This window comes from Oryx dammah, unplaced genomic scaffold (assembly GCF_014754425.2).
Source record: "Oryx dammah isolate SB20612 unplaced genomic scaffold, SCBI_Odam_1.1 HiC_scaffold_29, whole genome shotgun sequence".
NCBI classification, from domain to species: domain Eukaryota; kingdom Metazoa; phylum Chordata; class Mammalia; order Artiodactyla; family Bovidae; genus Oryx; species Oryx dammah.
In genome coordinates this window covers 60,970,983-60,993,699 of record NW_024070213.1, presented here as the reverse complement: position 1 = coordinate 60,993,699, position 22,717 = coordinate 60,970,983, and the positions used below count along the sequence as shown (strand labels likewise).

Below are 22,717 nucleotides of genomic sequence, written 5' to 3'. Positions count from 1 at the left end.
CACACACACACACACACACACACACACACACACACACACACACACAAATTGGTCCCCACCCCAAACAGATAACCCTTTATCTTCTCCCTGCCCTCTCACCTCAGGGTAAACAAGGGCCAGAGTGCTGAGACCAACCACTCTGATACTGGCTGTGGCTTTTGGAGGGCCCTGAGACCAGGAAAGATAGCAGACTCTTCAGTCCTTCATAACCAGCCTACACACAGAAGCTCTGCCTTCTGATATAATGAAGTACAGGTCAGTCATTCAGTTATGTCTGACTCTTTGCGACCCCATGGACTGCAGCACAGCAGGCCTCCCTGTCCATCACCAACTCCCGGAGTTTACTCATACTCATGTCCATTGAGTCAGTGATGCCATCCAACCATCTCATCCTCTGTCATCCCCTTCTCCTCCCGCCTTCAATCTTTCCCAGCATCAAGGTCTTTTCCAATAAGTCAGTTCTTCACATCAGGTGGTCAAAGTATTGGAGTTTCAGCTTCAGCATCAGTCCTTCCAGTGAATATTCAGGACTGATTTCCTTTAGGATGGACTGGTTTTATCTCCTTGCAGTCCAAGGGGCTCTCAGAGTGTTCTCCAACACTATAGCTCAAAAGCATCAATTCTTCTGCACTTAGCTTTCTTTATTGTCCACTCTCACATGACTACTGGAAAAAACATAGCTTGACTAGACAGACCTTTCTTGGCAAAGTAATGTCTCTGTTTTTTAATATGCTGTATAAGTTGATCATAACTTTTCTTCCAAGGAGCAAGCATCTTTTAATTTCATGGCTGCAGTCACCATCTGCAGTGATATTGGAGCCCCCGAAAATAAAGTCTGACACTGTTTCCACTGTTTCCCCATCTACTTCCCATAAAGTGATGGGACCAGATGCCATGATCCTAGTTTTCTGAATGTTGAGCTTTAAGCCAACCTCTTCACTCTTCTCTTTCATATTCATCAAGAGGCTTTTTAGCTCCTCTTCACTTTCTGCCGTAAGGGTGGTGTCATCTGCATATCTGAGGGTATTGATATTTCTCCTGGCAATCTTGATTCCAGCTTGTGCCTCTTCCAGCCCAGCGTTTCTCATGATGTACTCTGCATAGAAGTTAAATAAGCAGGGTGACAATATACAGCCTTGACGTACTCCTTTTCCTATTTGGAACCAGTCTGTTGTTCCATGTCCGGTTCTAACTGTTGCTTCCTGACCTGCATACAGGTTTCTCAGGAGGCAGGTCAGGTGGTCTGGTATTCCTATCTCTTTCAGAATTTTCCACAGTTTATTGTGATCCACACAGTCAAAGGCTTTGGCATAGTCAATAAAGCAGAAGTAGATGTTTTTCTGGAACTCTCTTGCTTTTTCCATGATCCAGAGGATGTTGGCAATTTGATCTCTGGTTCCTCTGCCTTTTCTAAATCCAGCTTAAACATCTGGAAGTGCACAGTTCACTTACTGTTGAAGCCTGGCTTGGAGAATTTTGAGCATTACTTTACTAGTGTGTGAGATGAGTGCAATTGTGCGGTAATTTGAGCATTCTTTGGCATTGCCTTTCTTTGGGATTGGAATGAAAACTAACCTTTTCCAGTCCTGTGGCCACTGCTGAGTTTTCCAAATTTGTTGGCATATTGAGTGCAGCACTTTCACAGCATCATCTTTCAGGATTTGAAATAGCTCAACTGGAATTCCATCACCTCCACTAGCTTTGTTCACAGTGATGCTTCCTAAAGCCCATTTGACTTCACATCCTAGGATGTCTGGCTCCAGATGAGTGATCACAGCATTGTGATTATCTGGGTCGTGAAGATCTTTTTTATGTACTTCTTCTGTGTATTCTTGCCACCTCTTCTTAATATCTTCTGCTTCTGTTAGGTCCATACCATTTCTGTCCTTTATTGTGCCCACCTTTGCATGAAATGTTCCTTGGTATCTCTAATTTTCTTGAAGAGATCTCTAGTCTTTCCCATTCTATTGTTTTCTTCTATTTCTTTGCATTGATCATTGAGGAAGGCTTTCTTATCTCTCCTTGCTGTTCTTTGGAACTCTGCATTCAAATGGGTATATTTTTCCTTTTCTCCTTTGCCTTTCACATCCCTTCTTTTCACAGCTGTTTGTAATGCCTTCTCAGACAACCAATTTGATTTTTTGCATTTCTTTTCCGTGGGGATGGTCTTGATCCCTGCCCCCTGAACAATGTCATGAACCTCCATTCATAGTCCTTTAGGCACTCTGTCTGTCAGATCTCATCCCTTTAATCTCTTTGTCACTTTCACTGTATAATAGTAAGGGATTTAATGTAGGTCATACCTGAATAGTCTAGTGGTTTTCACTACTTTCTTCAATTTAAGTCTGAATTTGGCAATAAGAAGTTCATGATCTGAGCCACAGTCAGCTCCCAGTCTTATTTTTTTGCTGACTGTATAGAGCTTCTCCATCTTTGGCTGCAAAGAATATAATCAGTCTGATTTTGGTATTGACCATCTGGTGTTGTCCATGTGTAGGGTGTTGTCCATGTGTAGAGTCTTGTCTTGTGTTGTTGGAAGAGGGTGTTTGCTATGACCGGTGCATTCTCTTGGCAAAACTATTAGCCTTTGCCCTGCTTCATTCCATACTCCAAGGCCAAATTTGCCTGTTACTCCAGGTATTTCTTGACTTCCTTCTTTTGCATTCCAGTCCCTTATAATGAAAAGGATATCTTTTTTTGGTTGTCAATTCTAGAAGGTCTTATAGGTCTTCTTAGCCTTGTAGGTCTTCATAGAACTGTTCAACTTCAGCTTCTTCAGCATTACTGGTCAGGCATAGACTTGGGTTACTGTGTTATTGAATGGTTTGCCTTGGAAATGAACAGAGATCATTCCATTGTTTTTCAGATTGTATCTAAGTACTGCATCTCAGACTCTTTTGTGTCCAATATAATGCAATCTGACCTCAAATTCCAGCTCCCTTTGACCCTTTCTTCAACTTTCTGCCCTCTATCCTCACAGCAGATGTGCTGGGCCCCCACAGAGGAATTAGCAGTCACCCAAATGGAACTTTTCATTTAAACACATTAAAAAATATTTGCCTGCCATCCCTGCTTTTCTCTTTCCTTCCTGCTAGAGTGAAGACCCCCCCAAACTAGAACTGATGCCCTAACGTCCCCCATCACAGCACTTTTCACACTGTGTTGTAACTTGTGGCTTAACTGTCCATCTTTCCTGAGGTTGGAGACACAGCTTACCTTTCCTAATACTCTACCTCCAGCATATGGTGCTTAACATCCAGTAGGTACTCAGTCTTCTGGGAGAATGAGAATCCTCAAGGGAGCATACCCGGGTAAGAGGCTCCACTCTAGGGGGCAGGCAAGGCCAGTTCCTGGACAGGGGCAGCTTCCTAGGGGCACCTCTCTGGCTTCATAACTAGAAGCTACCTTGTCTCCATGGCTTCCAGAAGATGTAGTTGGAGATATAATCTCACTGAAGAGGTTCTGCCAGAGTCTTCTAGATCCTTGAGAGATCTTTAAGCCTCCCTGGCCTGAAAGATTCAGTTGGGCAACATTGACCCAAGCAGAGCTCTTCAGAAAACTTACTCTAAAGTTCTGTGCATGATTGCTAAGTCACTTCAGTCGTGTCCAACTATTGCAACCCTATGGACTGTAACCCACCAGTTTCCTCTGTCCTTGGGATTCCCAGGCAAGATTACTGGAATGGGTTGCCACGCCCTACTCCAGGGCATCTTCCCAACCCAGGGATCAAACCCCCATCTCTTAAGTCTCCTGCATTGGCAGGCAGGTTCTTTATTACTAACGCTACCTGGGAAGCCCACTCTAAAGGTCTAGGTTGGGCTAAATAACACTTTCTCTGATCCACATCATGCTTCTCTATATCTAATTATACATTTTACTGAAATTATCATTTTAAGTGCATATCTTTCCATAGTAGAACACTTGGGGTACAAGTGATAGAAATCCAAACCAAACTACTATAAAAGAAAACAGCTGCTACCCCAGAACCTAGGGAAAGGGGCGGGGGTGGTGGTGCAGGGCATCTCTGGTGTAGGAGCTGTGGCAGTGAGCGGGGACCCAGTGCAGTGGCTGGGATTGCTGCAGAGCTGATGAGAAACTACTAAAGTTCCTATGGAAGCCAAGTAGAATTCATAAGAACATAATGGATGAAGAGAAAACCTGTGGTGGCTGTGAGGGCCCTGATGCCATGCATATCAAACTGACATCTTCAGATGGTCATGAATTTATTGTATAGACAGAACATGCGCTAACATCAGGAACAATAAAAACCATGTTGAGTGGCCCAGGTCAGTTTGCTGAGAACAAAACTAACGAAGTCAATTTTAGAGAGATCCCTTTACATGTGCTATCAAAAGTATGCATGTATTTTACCTACAAGATTCAATACACTAACAGCTCCGAGGAGATTCCTGAATTCCCAATTGCACCTGAAATTCCACTGGAACTGCTGATGGCTGCAAACTTCCTAGATTGTTAAATAAAATAAATTATAATAAACGGCTAACTTTTTTTCAGTATTTAATACCTGTAGTTCAGTTAGTAATTTTTTCATATATAACATGTTGCCTGTGTGCCATTGAACTTTAAAGTTCATTGCAGAAGTAAGTCAGAAAGAAAAACACCAATACAGTATACTAACACATATATATGGAATTTAGAAAGATGGCAATGATAACCCTTTATGTAAGACAGCAAAAGAGTCACAGATGCATAGAACAGTCTTTTGGACACTGTGGGCGAGGGAGAGGGTGGGATGATCTGGGAGAAAGGCATTGAAACATGTATAATATCATATAAGAAATGATTCACCAGTCCAGGTTCGATGCAGAATACAGGATGCTTGGGGCTGGTGCACTGGGATGACCCAGAAGGATGGTATGGGGAGGGAGATGGGAGAGGGGTTCAGGCTGGGGAACATGTGTACACCCGTGGCGGATTCATGTTGATGTATGGCAAAACCAATACAATATTGTAAAGTAATTAGCCTCCAATTAAATAAATAAATTTAAATTTAAAAAATAAATTAATTTTAAAAAATAATAAAAAAATAAAGTTCATTGCAAAGCAGATTATCTTCTGTTCTTTTGCATAGCAATCATAGTTGAAGTTGAAGTTTGTTTGCTACATAACAAATTAAGGACATTTTCACAAACTGAGAGATAAACAAATATATAAAATTAAAAAAAAAGAAAACATCTCCACATAACCAGGGCAGGGAAATCCAGGGAGGTAACTAGCTTCTGGCCCTACTGAATCCAGGGGATCAAATAATGTCTTTGCGGTTTCTCATCCCAACTCTCAATTCTACTTACCACTGCTTGGCTTTGTGCTTCAAAAAGAATTGGCTCCTTCCATGTGGTAGGCAAGATGGCCGCCAGTATCCTATACTTACTGTCCCCAGATAAAAAATCCTAGAGGAAAATGAAATTTTTGCTGTAGCCACATATCAGTTCCTACTAATGACCTTCCTGATTAACCTCATGAGTCATGTGCTTATCTCTAAACAAAAGGCCATGACCAAGGGGATGGAGCTTTGTGATGGGTCAAACAGATCCTCCATGTCAATATGGCTTATGGTTTTTTGTTTTGATCAATTGGCTAAATATCTGTTTTTTAGATATTTATTTTGATGCCCAAATACTCATAGATTTGTTCAGTGGGGGCCCCTGGAATCTACCTTCTGGGTTATTTTGACAAATTTCTTCATCCTTTGAGTGCTTACTTCCTTTCTCCTTCAACAAGATGGTCCAAACTCATCTTGCATATTCCCAGCACCTGTCAACCACTTCTCTAAGTAGTCTTGTTTCCTTTTAGTAGACAATGGTAGTTAGAAGTCAAGATCTAGATACAAAGTTTTCTGATTGCTATTGCTATTGTGTTATTCTTCCCAAGCCCTTTCAGTAAACAAGACTAGAGCACCAAAGAATTGATGCTTTTAAACTATGGTGCTAGAGAAGACTCTTGAGAGTCCCTTGACAGCAAGGAGATCAAACAAGTCAGTCCTAAAGGAAATCAACCCTGAATACTCATTGGAAGGACTGATGCTGAAGCTGAAGTTCCAATCCTTTGGCCACCTGATATGAAGAGCTGACTCATTGGAAAAGACCCTGATTCTGGGAAAGATTGAAGGCAGGAGGAGAAGAGGGTGACAGAGGATGAGGTGGTTGGATGGCATCACCAATGCAATGGACATGAACTTGGTCAAACTCCTGGAAACGGTGAGGGACAGGGAGGCCTGCCATGCGGCAGTCCATGGGGTTGCAAAGAGTCAGACACGACTTGGCATCTGAACAACAAAATGTATATGTATGGATATGTGTATACACGTGTGTGAGTGCATATACATGTGCATAAGTTCATATACATATTTAAATCCATATTTACTTGTATGGAAAACCATGGGCTCACAACAATACCTCCAGTTTCAGTCCAAAATTAGAATAGAGTTTTTGCCTTTGCATATTTGTAGCTCCTTTCTCTATAAGTAAGAAATCTTATTAATATAGTCATTTATTCAATCTGCCCCCTTTACGGAAGCAGTTTCCCATCACTGCCGCAACCCCCTTCCATGTGCAAACAGCCTCCTTACTTCCACTGGGCTCCAACAAGCCATGCTGGGCAGCTCTCCTATGTGACCACAATACTCACCCAGGTGAATCTGGACAGCTCTCCTGCACATACAGTCCCCTCCTTCAGCTCATGCCCAGATTCTCCGACACTCCGCACATCCCCCAAACCCTCCACAGTGTCGATGCCTGCCTTAACCTGACTCACTGTTACAGTGTGGAGTGAATTTTTAGCACCGCATTTTTTTAATGTTATTTTATTACTATGTATTAAATTATAATGTATATCTATGTCCTTATTTTTTAATTATAGCATTGCAAATAATATTTAAGTCTTTTTTGACAATTAGCCTCAACTTATGGTATTTTCTTTTTCTAGTAGTAACCCCTGCATGCCATTAGCTTAATGTATATTCTTGTATTTTTGAAGTTTGTATTCATATACATATATAGAGATAAATAGATAGATAGATAGATAGATACATGTTCCAAGAAGAAGCATAATATACATCTTACATGGACTTCCCTGGCAGCTCAGACAGTAGACTCAGCCTGCAATGCAGGAGACCCAGGTTAGGTCCCTGGGTCAGGAAGATCTCCTAGAGAAGGAAATGGCAACCCACTCCAGTATTCTTGCCTGGAAAATCCCATGGACGGAGGAACCTGGGGGCTACAGTCCACGGGGTCACAAAGAGTCGGACACAACTAAGCGACTAACACTTTCACTTTCACGGTCTTTCCCCTTCACCTTGTTCCCCCTTTTCTAAGATTTAGTGTAGAGGTTAAGGTTACAATAATTTCAAGCTGCTGCCATCTTTTTAAATAACTTTATTTAGCTAGTTATTTTTGGCTGTCCTGGATCTTCGTTGCCGTGCAGGCTCTTCTCTAATTGTGGTGAGCAAGGACTACTCTCTTGCTGTGGAACTCGGGCTGTAGGTCATGAGGGCTTCAGAAGTTGCGGCACGTGGGCTCAGTAGTTGCAGCTCCCGGACTCTAGAGCGCAGGCTCAGTAGTTGTGGAGCTTGGGCTTAGTTGTTCTGAAGTGTGTGGGATCTTCCCGGCCCAGAGATCAAATCTGTGTCTCCTGCATTGGCAGGCAGATTCTTTAACCACTGAGCCAGCAGGGAAGCCCTGCTGCCATCTTAAAATCTAGAGCTGTATTTTACTTTTCCTTTACCACTTGGCCCAGTGACTAGGATATAGTAGTTTACTCAATCAAACGTTGTTTTAATTGGATTTCTTAAGCTAGATTTCAGAAATCAAGTTATTTACTTTTTAACTTTTTATTTTGTGTTGGGGTATAGCCAATTAACAAAAATTGTTGTGACCATTTCAGGTGAACAGTGAAAAGATACAGCCATATATACAAGTGTATCCATTCTTCCCCTAACTACCCTCCCATCCAGGCAAAAATTTTTTTTAATCTGCCAAACTATTAGAAGAAAAGAGGTTAGATTTTTCTGCCATCAGAACTCTGAGGATAAATGCTATGCTTATCGGGGCTTACAGTGAGATCACTGTCCTTACCACGTATCTCATATATTTGACTCTTTTAGCATACTATTTAAATGGTAGCAATATTCATGTGAAATCTCCAACTTAAGAGGGTCTTAACATATGATGATTTATTTATGATGGTTTGATTTGTTGATCACCTCATTTTAGAATTATTCTTATTGAAAATAATGGCAGAACAGTGATGACAAATTTTCCTCTGTAACTGTCCATTTGATTCGGACCAGGTCTGTGCAGTCAAAGATAACAGCAATCAGTATTCTCTCATTTGTAAAGCAGAATAATTCTGACAGGATGAATGTATTATGCAGACAGCAAGTTCCCATGTCTCCAAACATAGCAATAATTCCAACACAGACATAATTTTCTCTTTGAAATACCTAAGATTCTGCCTGGGTAGGACATCAAATGAATAATTTTTCAATGTGAAAAATGTATGATTTTATCACTACAAGAATAGAAATGTTGGCATACAGTCTATGTTCGATACAGGATACAGGATGCTTGGGGCTGGTGCACGGGGATGATCCAGGGAGATGATATGGGGTGGGAGGTGGGAGGGGGGTTCAGGATTGGGAACTCATGTACACCCGTGGCGGATTCATGTTAATGTATGGCAAAACCAATACAGTATTGTAAAGCAAAATAAAGTAAAAATAAAAATTAAAAAGTAAATAAATAAAATCTAAAATCTAAAAAAAAAGAAATGTTGGCATAGCATGAGAGTTCTATTTATCTATTTAGGCCACCATGAGACTTGGAGTCAGGAGACCTGTCCTGCGCTTAACTGGAGATTCTCAGAACTAAGAGAAGTGAGCCATTCTCAGTTTGAGTTTTCACACAAGTAAGCGGGGATAATAAGAGGTTACCTATCTCATAGCATTATCCCCCATGAGCTAAGTATTTTTAAATGTAGATATGGTATGATGAGTCCAAAGCATCATATAATTAGATATTGCTAAGAGAGTCCCAGGTGGCTCAGTGGTAAAGAATTTGCCAGCCAATGCAGGAGCCTCAGGAGATGCAGGTTCAATCCCTAGATTGGGGAGATCCCCTGTGAAGGGAAATGGCGACCCACTCCAGTACTCTTGCCTGGAGAACCCCATGGGCAGAGGAGCCTGGTGGGCTACCGTCCACGGGGTCACAAAGAGTTGGGCACGACTGAGTGACCAACCATGGAGAGAGACGCAAGGACAAATGGTTAGTTTTAGAATATTTGAAGCCTAACTTCCAAGAATATCCTCCGGAGGCAGAAAGAAGGATCCGTCTCAGAGCACCTTGAGTCTCTCTGAACTCTAGAAACAGACATATGGGACAATATTATTCTCATTTAAAAGAAGCAAACTCAGAGCAATATCTTTGCCCAGAGTTACACAGTCAGGAATAGCAGAGTTGGGATCCGACCTTGACCCTTTTTGATTCCCAAGGCCAGTTTCCCTACACTCAACATACCCTCCCCAAAGCTAAGTGGGGAAGGGAGCAGAACTGAGAGGAATTGGGTGAGGAGAGGAAAGTGAGGTTGATCTGGGGCAAAGCAGGGGTCAGAAAACAAGGCGAGGACTAGAGGAACACTTTCACAGAGTCATGCAGGTGACCGCTGACAGAAAATCTGGGCAGAGGTAGTTGTGCGTATGTGTGTGTGTTAGTCGCTCAGTCGTGTCCGACTCTTTGCAACCCCAAGGACTGTAGCCTGCCAGGCTCCCCTGTCCATGGGATTTTCCAGGCAAGAATACTGGAGTGGGTTTCCATTTCCTTCTCCAGGGGATCTTCCCAACCCAGAGATCGAACCCAGGTCTCCCACATTACAGGCAGATTCTTTACCATCTGAGCTACAAGGGAAGCCCAGACAGAGGTAGTTAAGTCTGAGTATTTCAAAAGTTGACAAGAAGAGGACTAAATTATTTAATCCATTGATTTATTTGATAAACTAATTTTTAGAAAAGTAAGATTAAGAAAAAACTGCTGGAAAGAAAATAATTTATATCTCAAATAGAAAACCACCAATAATGTGAGACTCTCAAGGTAGTAGCTATGACCATGCCCACACCTCTTACTCCAGGTTGTTAAGAGACCCGATAGCCCTTTGAACTTTGAAAATTCTCTCGGCAGAGTCATCCCACACTGGAGTGATCCAGCTAGAAAGTGAGTGCCACGAGGCAGGGATCTTGTTTTGTATATGGATGAATGTTTAGCACCCAGAACTGTGCCTGGAATATTGGAGGTATGCACCAAGTATTTTTTGAAAGAATCTAAAAATTTATGAACTAAAATATGGCATCATCTCTGAGGACCCATTGGAGCAGAGAGCTGCATGTTCCTCTGGTTCATTCTCCTTTCAAGAAGAAAATCTGACGACTGCTCCCCATCTAGAATCAAGTGTTTAGGTTGAACTCACAGACTACAAAGCATTTTAAGGCCTGATTGCCTATAAAATATGACAAAGGATAAAGTCTGCCACAGATGTTGGTAAATAAGACAGAGCGAAAGTGAAGCATTTGCTGTCCCAGTCAACAGAGTAGCAGATACGAGGGTCAACAGCAGTCAGGCTTGCGCTTCATGCAGTTGGCGACTGGGCTCAGATTCTCCTTTCCTTTAGCAATGAGGCCATGAAAATACTGGCAATCTGTTATAGAGTCGGGGGAAAGTTAGAACTGTGGTAACACATTAACTTGAAAAGAAGCAGGAGAAAATACAAGGTACAAGCAATATCAGAGAAGTGGGGGAGTACAGGACAGGAAGAGAGTGGTCTTGTTTCCCAGGTCTGAGGCTGGGTGGTAGCTGCTGGAGGGCTGTGCAAGAGGGTGCAGGGTGCAGGGCTCAGGGCACAGGCTCTGCAGCTGTGCTGTCCAGCACTGCAGTCAGAGCCACAAGTGGCAACTGAGCATAAGAAATGTGGTCAATCTGGTTGAGATGCACAATAAATGTAAAAATTCACATTGGGTTGTAAAGACTTAATACAAAGAAAGAATGTAAAATATCTCAGTTGTAATTTTTTTTATATTGATTTGTTGAAATGACAGTATTCTGGATAGAGTCTGTTCTGAATTAAATTCACCTGTCATTTTTCTTTAATGTGGCTGTTAGAAAAATTAAAATTGCATATGTGACTTACAGTTGTGGCTAGCATTGTATTTCTATTGGGCTAAGGTTGTCTAGAGCAATATTATATGTGTGTGTGTGTATATATGTGTCTCTGTGTGTGTGTGTGTGTGTAACACACATATATATGTTTGTGTGCATGCTCAGTCACTCAGTCATGTCCAAACATTGCAGGATTCAATTCATCACTCTGCCACTGACTTGTAGAGTAATCTTGGGAAATGACTCAATATTTCAGGCTTCAGTTTCCTTATCTGTAAATGAGGGATAACACAAGCACTTTCCTTCTAGGGTTATGAGAACTGACAGAGTTAATTCTTCCATAGCACCTGGCACAGAGCTTTCATATACTGAGCAGGTGTTGGGGCTCAGGGGAAAGCTGACAGCCTGAGTGAAGCAGGAGGGACAGCAGCAAGTGAGCTGGGCCTCCTGCTGTGCACACCAAGGACTTGAGAAGTCAATAACTCTGCCATCCCCACTCTGGGGGAATAGAGGAAGAACTTACAGCCTTCAAAGTACTTCTGCCCATAGCTCTCTTCCACCTCTGGGGACACTTGACTCCAGGTCCCCTCGAGTATATCCTGCATATTGTCAGGGAAATGGATGTTTTGTACTTTCCAGGTACTATGAGAACAACACGAATGCCAAAATGACTGAGCTCCCTTGTGAAACACAAGGTGAGAGAGTGTTAACCAAGGAAATGATATTGGCGTCTGACCTAATCAATCCCACCCCTTCTTAAGCAAAGAATGCCCAAGGCAGAAGGTTTCAAGAAAGGCATTTGGGTCAGGGAAGAATATGAAAGAGTACATTCAAGCATCTTGGGAAGATGTTCAAGTAAAATGAGAAGGGCCAGTACCCATAGACTGCTTTCTGAAAAGCTTCAGATCTGGGCTTTGATGCTGCCTCTTGCTGCCCATCTCACACCACTCTCTTACAGACCCTCACCACTCTGTGACAGCTCCCTGAACCCCTGAGCCTCTATCTCCTTACCTACTGCTCAAGTTAGAACTCAGTGTCTTTGTGAAGCCTTCCTTGACCTCTGCTCCCAGGGAAAGGTAAGTCACCCCCTTGTCGGTGCCTCTATGCACCAGCACATACTCAGGTTCATATTTGCTGTATGCCCACTCCAGAGATTTTCACCCACAGAACTGAGTTCAGATCCTGGCTCAACTTCACACTTGACCATAGAGAATCATCGTGTCTTATGCATGAGTTTTCTGTGAGGAGTGAATAGAATGCTTGGCGCAGAGCTTTCCCTATAACCCACCAAGGTTCAGTCTTTCCTTATGAGAACCGTCAGGTTTAGTGACTTAAGGTACTTAATTAATAAGGCAAATAATTTTTTAGTGACAGACTCTTATCATTCACATGTGAAGTGTACATTACATACATAATATTCATTTATATTTTATACATATATATGTCTTATAGAAATATATTAAATTTGTTTGAAACACATAGAAATCTTATAGGAGTGGCAATTAAGACCAAATAAATCCTAATACATTTTTCACATTCCCTAATGTACTACCAGTCCATTCTGAAGGAGATCAGTCCTGGGATTTCTTTGGAAGGAATGATGCTAAAGCTGAAACTCCAGTACTTTGACCACCTCATGCAAAGAGTTGACTCATTGGAAAAGACTCTGATGCTGGGAGGGATTGGGGGCAGGAGGAGAAGGGGACGACCGAAGATGAGGTGGCTGGATGGCATCACTGACTCGATGGACATGAGTCTGAGTGAACTCCGGGAGTTGGTGATGGACAGGGAGGCCTGGCGTGCTGCGATTCATGGGGTCGCAAAGAGTCGGACACAACTGGGAGACTGAACTGAACTGAATGTACTACCTTATATTGTGAAAAGATTTAAACATTCCATTTCCAAAGTTTCTCATTTTAGTTGCCATCTATATATCAGGAACCCAGGCTCACCATTCACAAATACACTCCTAGCCACAGTCAAGTCTTCCTCAGAGGTTGGGCCTTACCTCAGGCTGTCAGATAAAGCTTCTACCCCATACTTAGAAATGCAGTAGCCACCGCCAAACAGAGATACTCTCTCCCAGCTGGACTAGAAACATTGACTACTCTTCCTCTGGTTTTTCTGATCAGGGGACAAAAGCTCAGTGTCACCTCAATGAGGCCAATTAAGTTCACATTCAAGATCTTGGAGAAGTCATCTTTGGTCAGCCATTCATTTGGGGCAGCAGGCAGAAGGATGCCAGCATTGTTCACCAAACCCCAGAGGCCTGGAGTAGAAACAAAAATATTAGTTAGAGACAGAAAGCCCATTTATGAATCATTTCAGTGTTCAAACCACATTCTCTTAAGGAAGATAAACAATAAATCCAATAGATTGGCAAATTATAAAGTATGTTTTATGTGTGCATGGTAAGTCACTTCAGTTGTGTCCAACTCTGTGTGGCCCTGTGGACTGCAGCCCACAGGCTCCTCTATCCAGGGGATTCTCCAGGCAAGATTACTGAAGTGTGTTGCCATGCCCTCCTCCAAGGGATCTTCCCGACCCAGGGATCGAACTGCATTTGGTCTCCTCCATTGCAGCCAGATTCTTTACCACTTTCACCACTTGGGAAACCTCTTCACATTTCTTTCATTGTCTCACAATTCCTGGTCTTCTCTCCACCACTCTCATAACCCAAAAAGACTGGAAGGAAGAGAATATACACTCTTGTATTGTGAGAATGGTTTTTAAGTAATAATTCCCCAATATCAGTATCACTTTTTTTTAAACAATATTGCTTTCTTTCCTTTATTCATTTTTTAGAACTTTGCAGAGGATGGGGGATGTGAATAGAAAAGAAGTGACATCTGCCACAATTTATGTCCTTGGCTCAAAATCCCAACAGAGGCCATTCTCCACTTCAGAGATCCCATTCTCAAAAGGCAGAGAGTACCTGCTGTATAGTACAGGGAGCTCAGAGCAGGGCTCTGTGTTGACCCAGATGGTGGCATGGGGGAAGTGGGTGGAGGAGAGGTCCAAGAGAGAGGGAATATATGTATGCTTATAGCTGATTCATTTTGTTGTACAGCAGAAACCAACACAACATTGTAAAGCAAGTATATCCCATTTTTTTTTAAAGGGGAAGAGAGTGAGGGATCTGTGCTGGGGTGTTTACTGATTCTTATGGGCCAATGTCATCCAGTCTCACAGGAGACTGTATGTGTAAATAATATATATTCAAATGGTTAAGACATCAATCATTCTCTCAAGAAATTTAAAATTGCTTGCAATAAAAGTTGTATTGGAAAAAGGGACTACACTGATAATTAATACAACCAAGATTAAATTCAAAAAAAGTCAGAAAAGTATGCATAACTAGATTTAGAAAGAAGGCTTCAGCCAGGGGTGGCCTTTAAAACAGAGGCTCCAATTCAGAGATGCAGAATGAATAAAATGGTGACTACAGGAAGCCACTGGCATCAGCAGTTCCCAAATGCATCCGATTTAGCTGCTTAAGCAGGAGGCTTATTTCTGGACCATTGAGGGTGTGAGGTTTTGAGGCTTCAACCTTTCATTAACATATGGAGACTTATCTCTGAAAGGGCCAAACCCCCTTTTCATTTTTCTCTCATTACTACGGGAGAGAGAGAGAAAAGCGAAACTTCAAAGGAAACATGTATCCTGGGGCTCAAGGAATTTTGGGGTGTTTTGAAAATACTTGAGGCAGTAAAAAGTCCTTATTCACTCCAAGATCTTGAAATAATGTGACCAAATAGAACAACTTTTTGAAATAAATGATTACAAAATACATGTCAACCTAATTAATGGTTCATTGTTCTGTAAACAATGTAAGAGTTCAATTTTCTCACATTTCTCACATTGTGTGTTTGTGATGATAGCTACAGAGTCACAGACAATCATCAATTAAAATGAATTATAGTTAGTTGTGATAGTTTTACTTGTAGCGCTAGTTTGTTTTCAAATAAAGCTTTGTTTTAAAGTTTACTTTTTAACTAAGAGAAAATCTTTTCTCTATGTGGGTGTGGATGCATTTCCACACCTTTGATCTGATGTGCAGTGCAGGGCCTCTACAGTGACCAGCTGGACATTCAGCCTGAAGCAAGGCAATATCTCATCCTCTTTTATTTGGCCTCAGTAGCTATGTAGCTCAAACAAAAATTTAGTAAGTTTTTGTGTCATGAATTTAAACTAGAAAATCATGCTGCTCTCAGTAATTGTGAACAAGCATTTTGCCAAAGTGCCAAAAGAAGACATTTAAACAGCACCCCACCCCCTAACAAAATGGTCCCAGAGCCTTTTACAAAAATAAGGATAAAGTGTCCTCCACCTGTGCCAACGACTGGAACATTTGCAGCTGAGAGGACCACATAGCATGGACAGAAGGAATTAATTCTTGATTTCCTTTCAGCACTGGGAGCAGAAGGGCTATGCAAGGAAGAAACACGCAGAACTTGAGAGAAAGCAGCAGTTCCTTCAGGCTTCCCAGGGGGTGCTAGTGGTAAAGAATTCGCCTTCCATTGCAGCAGATGCAGGAGATGTGGGTTTGATCCCTGGAATGGGAAGATCCCCTGGAGAAGGAAATGGCAACCCACTGCAGTATTTTGGCCTGGCAAATCCTGTGGACAGAGGAGCCTGGCAGGCTGCAGTCCATGGGGTCAGACACGACCTAGTGACTGAACAACAACAGCAGTCCCTTCATGTTGAGCACAGCACGGGCAGTGGGACGGTCAACATGCCTTTCCTTGGCTTTCCCCTCTCTCTCAGGGATTCCCTGTATTCAGAGTTCTTGCTCAGGATGCACATGGGTCAAGGCCAGGTGAGTGCAAGAAAGGGAGAAAGACCCAACACCTACAGCTATTAGTCTGCAGAATGCTCACTCAGCTGAAGGACATACCACTTCCAGATCCCAAATGGTCAGCCCTGGATTTTCTTCTAGAAAACTGAGAAATCTGGCTGCTCCCTTGCCAAAGGTAAGGCACCTACTTAGCCTCACAGGAAGCCCTCTCTGCTGCTTGCCTGGGCTGTCTGAGAAACTCATGCCAGGACTGATAAGAGGGGACACTACACACAGATTTTGCTTGGGTCTTGGTGACAGGAGTTTGGGTATACCTTGATCTCAATTATTTTCTCAAGATTGACTCATCATAAAATTCACTGTCGGCACTGACTGAACAATAAAGACATTTCCAGAACCTTCCCTGGATACAGTAGGTTTTTCTGATTCTCACCATTTGCTAACTTTGAGAAAGACAGGTTTATACTTTCATGTATTGGAGAAGAAAATGGCAACCCACTCCAGTATTCTTGCCTAGAGAATCCCAGGGATGGGGGAGCCTGGTGGGCTGCCATCTATGGGGTCTCACAGAGTCAGACACGACTGAAGCGACTTAGCAGCAGCAGCATACTGTTCTCAAGAAAAGACATGTAAAATTATATACAAGCAGCATAATGGCAGCCTGCTCATGGCGGAGTTAACCTTTTCACTCTGGATTTTCAGAGGATATCATACATGCAAATTTCGGTTTCTGCACCACAGTCACCTCTTTCTTTCCCCTCATTGCCTTTCTAGCCTTCATTCTATCTTCCCTACCTATACATCCTCTTACCTATTAAACCTGTTTCCTCACTGTTTTACCTTCCACTCTGATACACTCATATTTCATACAACCTGACTTTTTTAGGCCAGTCCCAAATGTGTTCACTTACTCCATGAATGCTAATGTATTTTTGAGTCTTCATGTAATAAAACATGTCCCAAATATACCCCCACCCTGATCCCCAAGACTTTTCACGTGGCATGGTTTTTGCTAATTCTAAAACACTGAAGACAAAGCATCCTATCCAATGGACAGATTTCCCCTGGCCATACCTCTGTCCCCAACGTGTTCCTTCACCCACTTGGCCGAAGCAACGCTGTCTGTCTTGGTGACATCCAGGATCACCGTCTGCAGCCTGTCTGATGTCTGGTTCCTTAGCTGCTCGGCCCCCTGCTCTGTCAGACACGCAGCCAGGACCCTCAAGCCTCTCAGGTCCAGCTGCCTGGCCAGCAGGTTCCCGAAGCCCGAGTCACAGCCCGTGATGAAAATGAACTTGTTCTAAAGGTGGCTCACCACCTGCCTCTCCCGGTACCAGCACAGGAGGTACAGGCCCAAGAGGACCGCCAGGTACAGCCACATGGCAGAAACCTGTCCTTCCCTTTAAGAAAAAAGAAAATTCTTCCAGACTCAAACAGGTTAGGGTTATGTTTGGCTGCTTTTTTATTGTTTTCTAGTTTAGCCTTAATCTACTCAATTTAGTTAATGATGCCTATAAAGATTAACTTTTGATATAATAATTCTGAAGGTTGGTTATTTAACAGGCTTTTGAGGAATGTATTTGAAAACAGGAAAGCAGGATGATTCTATCAGGTTTAGGAATTAATATGAAACTCCTATTCTGGTCATGCTGTCTTTAAAAAGGAGTATTTGACAAAATTTTAGATGTGTTGATATTAGGTAAAGAAAGCAGATAATGAGTCAGTTGGCAACTTCAAGCATTCAGAAATAGATACAGCTTGATTCTTCAAAGTTGAATTTGTCAAACTTAAAAGTGTTGCTAGATATGCAGACTGCAATTTGGTTTTTTCCTCTTTGTTCTCTCCTCTTTTAAACAAACAAACAAACAAAAAATACATTTAAGCAACTTTATAGAATAAAGATCATAATTATAATTAATTTAATTTTATTTTATCTGATATTTAATGTTCAATTCAAAAATATTAATTTATTTTAATATCCCTATTATGTAAAGACAGTGAAGGAAAAAGATAAATAAGTAAACATACATATTTAAGATCAAGAAGGGAAACTCAAGAAATACACAAAAACTATTGTAAAAACACTAAGAAGTGATAACTAGATGTTGGGAGGACAGCAGGATGAATAGGTAAAATGTAGACAATTTTTAGGACAGTGAAACTATTCTAGATGATACTGTAATGGTGGGCATGATCTCAGACAGTCAACAATGAGCAATCCTGAAAAGAGTTGTTTGTTCCCTGCCTGGAAGTTGAACCGGGGTAGCCTGGATGAAAACTGGAAACCCTAGCCACTAGACCACCAGGGGCTAGAAGCCAGAAGCACATTTTTCCCAGCTCTTACCCCCATGGAAAGCAAGGATGTTTCAAGGAGGCAAAAACTGTAAAAATAGGTACAAAGTTTATTTTTGGAGACACAGCGTTATTTGTGGGACAGCATACAGAGAAAATGTTTAAGACAGAAGCAAGGCAGAAATAACACACCCGAACAAAAGGACTGGGAGCATCCTATCTAATGAGAAGTAGCCCAGTAAAGAGGTGACTTAAATCACTTATATAGGATAATCTTTCCTAGTCTTTGTTCATCTTTGGCCAATTATCTTGTTTTCTTTTCACACCTGATTGGTTCTGGGACGCTCTGCAACATTTGAGCACAAATATTTGCTAAGATGGATCCCACCACAGAGGCCTGTGGGGGTATGTCCACACTAATTCTGGGTGGTTCAGTTCAGTTCAATTCAGTTGCTCAGTCATGTCTGACTCTTTGCGACCCATGAATCCCAGCATGCCAGGCCTCCCTGTCCATCACCAACTCCTGGAGTTCACTCAAAGTCACGTCCATCGAGTTGGTGATGCCATCCAGCCACCTCATCTTCTGTCGTCCCCTTCTCCTCCTGCCCCCAATCCCTCCCAGCATCAGAGTCTTTTCCAATGAGTCAACTCTTTGCATGAGGTGGCCAAAGTACTGGAGTACCCCCTCCCTTTTTGATCCCCAAGGAGCCTTCCTGCACATGTGCAGACAGCAAAGTTTTTCTTGACCTCAGGAGGGGTCATCTTATCTCTTTACTTCAGCAGAGCTCAGCTTCTACCACTAGCTTTGTTCTTGGAGTGTCAGGGTGAAAAAAAAAGCTTCAGTTCCACTCCACTTGACAAACACTAGCTGTCCAGCCCACAGGCCCATCTCTTTCCTACCACAGATACCTGTCATTATACATTTGTCAAAAATCACAGAAGGTATGACAAGAAGAGTGAACCCAGTGTAAACTATAGACTACAGGTGATAATGATGTGTCCATGTAGGTTCATCGATTGTAACAAATATACTATTCCAGTGTGGGACATTTCATAGTGAGAGAGGCTATCATACATGGGGTCAGAGTGTATATGGGAACTCTACTCTTTCTGTTCAATTCTGCTGTGAGTCTAAAACTTCTCTAAATATAAAGTCAAAAGAGATAGAGAGAGAGAAAGATAAAAACCATGATATGTACCAAGATCAAAGAGGAAAGATAGATTATATCTGGCTGGAGAAATGAAAGCTATGAGTAACTTCCAAAGGGCTGAGACTCTCCCAGAGTAACTTTAATTGATATTTCTCTTATAGAACTCATATTCATGTACCTACTGTCTTCTTGACATCTCTGTTATACAGAATCACAGATTCATAAAAATGTTAACCTATAAAATAAAAAATACAACACTCAAATAGAAATATCAGATTTAACATCTTGAAAGAGAACTATTATTCATCTCCCTGCCCCAAATTACTTTCTTCTTAAATCTTTCTTATTTTAATAAATAGCATCTCTCCACCCAGTTACATGAACCAGAAACCTGAGAGTCATTCCTAACCCTTCTTGGTCCCTCAGGCTCCATGTGCAATCCAGATGTTGATTGGATGTACTTTTTTTTTTAATTGGGGTATAGTTGCTTTACAATGTCATGTTAGTTTCTGCAGAACAGTGAAAAGGCTATACATATACACAAATCCTGGAATTCCCAGGTGGCGCAGTGGTAAAGAATCTGCCTGCCAGTGCAGGAGACGCGGGTTTGATCCCTGGGTCAGGAAGATCCCCTGGTAAAGGAAACGGCAACCCAGTTCAGTTCAGTCGCTCAGTCGTGTCCGACTCTCTGCGACCCCATGGACCGCAGCATGCCAGTCTTCTCTGTCCATCACCAACTCCTGCAGTTTGCTCAACCCACTCCAGTATTATTGCCTGGGAAATCCCATGGGCAGAGGAAGCTGGTGGGCTACAGTCCATGGGGTCACATAGAGTCAGACACAGCTGAGCGATTGAGCATGCACACATACATATATCCCCTCTTTTCTGCTTTTCCTTCCCATTTGGGCTTCCCTGGTGGTTCAACCGGTAAAGTGTCTGCCTGCAATGCAGGAAACCTGGGTTCGATCCCTGGGTCAGGAAGATCCCCTGGAGAAGGAAATGGCACCCCACTCCAGTACTCTTGCCTGGAAAAATCCCTTGGATGGAGGAGCCTGATAGGCTACAGTCATTAGGGTTGCAGAAAGTCAGACATGACTAAGCAGCTTCTCTCTCCCATTTAGGTCATCACAGAGCATCAGGTAGAGTCCCCTCTGCTGTCTTATTGATTCTGTTTCTAAAATAAACCTAGAATCTAATAACTTCTTTCCATTTCCACAGTCTGTCCAGAGACTCTACCATGTCTAGGCTGAACCTTACAATTGTCTCTTCAGTGGTCTCTGAGTCCTGCTTGATTTTCTATAGTCCTTCTCCACCCAAGGGTTAGAGTACTCTCACAAAGGTACAACTCAGGTCATGTTGCCCCTGACATGGCTTCCTCTTGTCCTTAGCACAAAGCCTCCTATCAAACGAGTGATAAGGCCTTATGGGACAAGTCCCTTCTTCAGCTCACACACTTCTCTCCATTGCTCACTGCTTCCAGAGTATGGAAGATGCCACATTTTTTGCTACCTTGTGACCTCTATGCTGTACCCTGTTTTCCCCATTCCTCATCTGAATAAACGTCTAGTCATTTTCATTTCTCGACTTTCAGTACATCTGGACTGTTATGACCCAGCAATTCGAATTAGTCAGACCTTCCAGGATAACTTCTTATCATTTATTTGTCTTTCCAGCTGATAAAGAATGTTCCACAAGAGACAACATGCCCCAGTGGTATATCAAAACTGAGCATTGTGCTTTTACTGTAACTGTAACAGCCAAATATTAGAGAACTGTGAACTTTGAGCAAATGAGGTATATTAGATCCTCAGTTCAGTTCAGTTCAGTCGCTCAGTTGTGCCCGACTCTTTGCGACCCCATGAATTGCAGCACGCCAGTCCTCCCTGTCCATCACCAACTCCCAGAGTTCACTCAGACTCACGTCCATTGAGTCCGTGATGCCATCCAGCCATCTCATCCTCGGTCGTCCCCTTCTCCTCCTGCCCCCAATCCCTCCCACAATCAGAGTCTTTTCCAATGAGCCAACTCTTCGTATGAGGTGGCCAAAGTACTGGAGCTTCAGCTTTAGCATCATTCCCTCCAAAGAAATCCCAAGGTTGATCTCCTTCAGAATAGACTGGTTGGATCTCCTTGCAGTCCAAGGGACTCTCAAGAGTCTTCTCCAACACTACAGTTCAAAAGCATCAATTCTTCGGCGCTCAGTCTTCTTCACAGTCCAACTCTCACATCTATACATGACTACAGAAAAAAATAGCCTTGACTCGACAGACCTTAGTCGGCAAAGTAATGTCTCTGCTTTTGAATATACTATCTAGATTGGTCGTAACTTTTCTTCCAAGGAGTAAGCGTCTTTTAATTTCATGGCTGCAGTCACCATATGCAGTGATTTTGGAGCCCAAAAAAATAAAGTCTGACACTGTTTCTACTGTTTCCCCATCTATTTCCCATGAAGTGATGGGACTGGATGCCATGATCTTCGTTTTCTGAATGTTGAGCTTTAAGCCAACTTTTTCCCTCTCCTCTTTCACTTTCATCAAGAGGCTTTTTAGTTCCTCTTCACTTTCTGCCATAAGAGTAGTGTCATCTGCATATCTGAGGTTATTGATATTTCTCCCGGCAATGTTGATTCCAACTTGTGCTTCTTCCAGCCCAGCGTTTCTCATGATGTACCCTGATATAAGTTAAATAAGCAGGGTGACATATAAGTTAACCAACCAGGTGACATATAAGTTAAATAAGCAGGGTGACAAGCAGGTCATTACAGCCTTGACGTACTCCTTTTCCTATTTGGAACCAGTCTGTTGTTCCATGTCCAGTTCTAACTGTTGCTTCCTGACCTGCATACAGATTTCTCAAGAGGCAGGTCAGGTGGTCTGGTATTCCCATCTCCTTCAGAATTTTCCACAGTTTATTGTGATCCACACAGTCAATAAAGCAGAAATAGATGTTTTTCTGGAACTCTCTTGCTTTTTTGATAATCCAGCAGATGTTGGTTCATCTGGTTCATCTGCCTTTTCTAAATTCAGCTTGAACATCTGGAAGTTCATAGTTCATGTACTGTGGAAGCCTGGCTTGGAGAATTTTGAGCATTACTTTACTACTTTGTAAGATAAGTGCAATTGTGCAGTAGTTTGAGCATTCTTTGGCATTGCCTTTCTTTGGGATTGGAATGAAAACTAACCTTTTCCAGTCCTGTTGCCACTGCTGAGTTTTCCAAATGTGCTGGCATATTGAGTGAAGCACTTTCACAGCATCATCTTTCAGGATTTGAAAGAGCTCAACTGGAATTTCGTCACCTCCACTAGCTTTGTTCG

At 42.3% G+C, this 22,717-nt stretch overlaps 2 pseudogenes; one reads left to right on the top strand and one right to left on the bottom strand.

Moving 5' to 3' along the window:
• The first annotated feature begins 4,141 nt into the window (after positions 1-4,141).
• On the top strand, positions 4,142-4,498 carry LOC120857468 (annotated as a pseudogene).
• Positions 4,499-10,506: 6,008 nt separating this feature from the next.
• On the bottom strand, positions 10,507-17,341 carry LOC120858057 (annotated as a pseudogene).
• Positions 17,342-22,717: the final 5,376 nt, after the last annotated feature.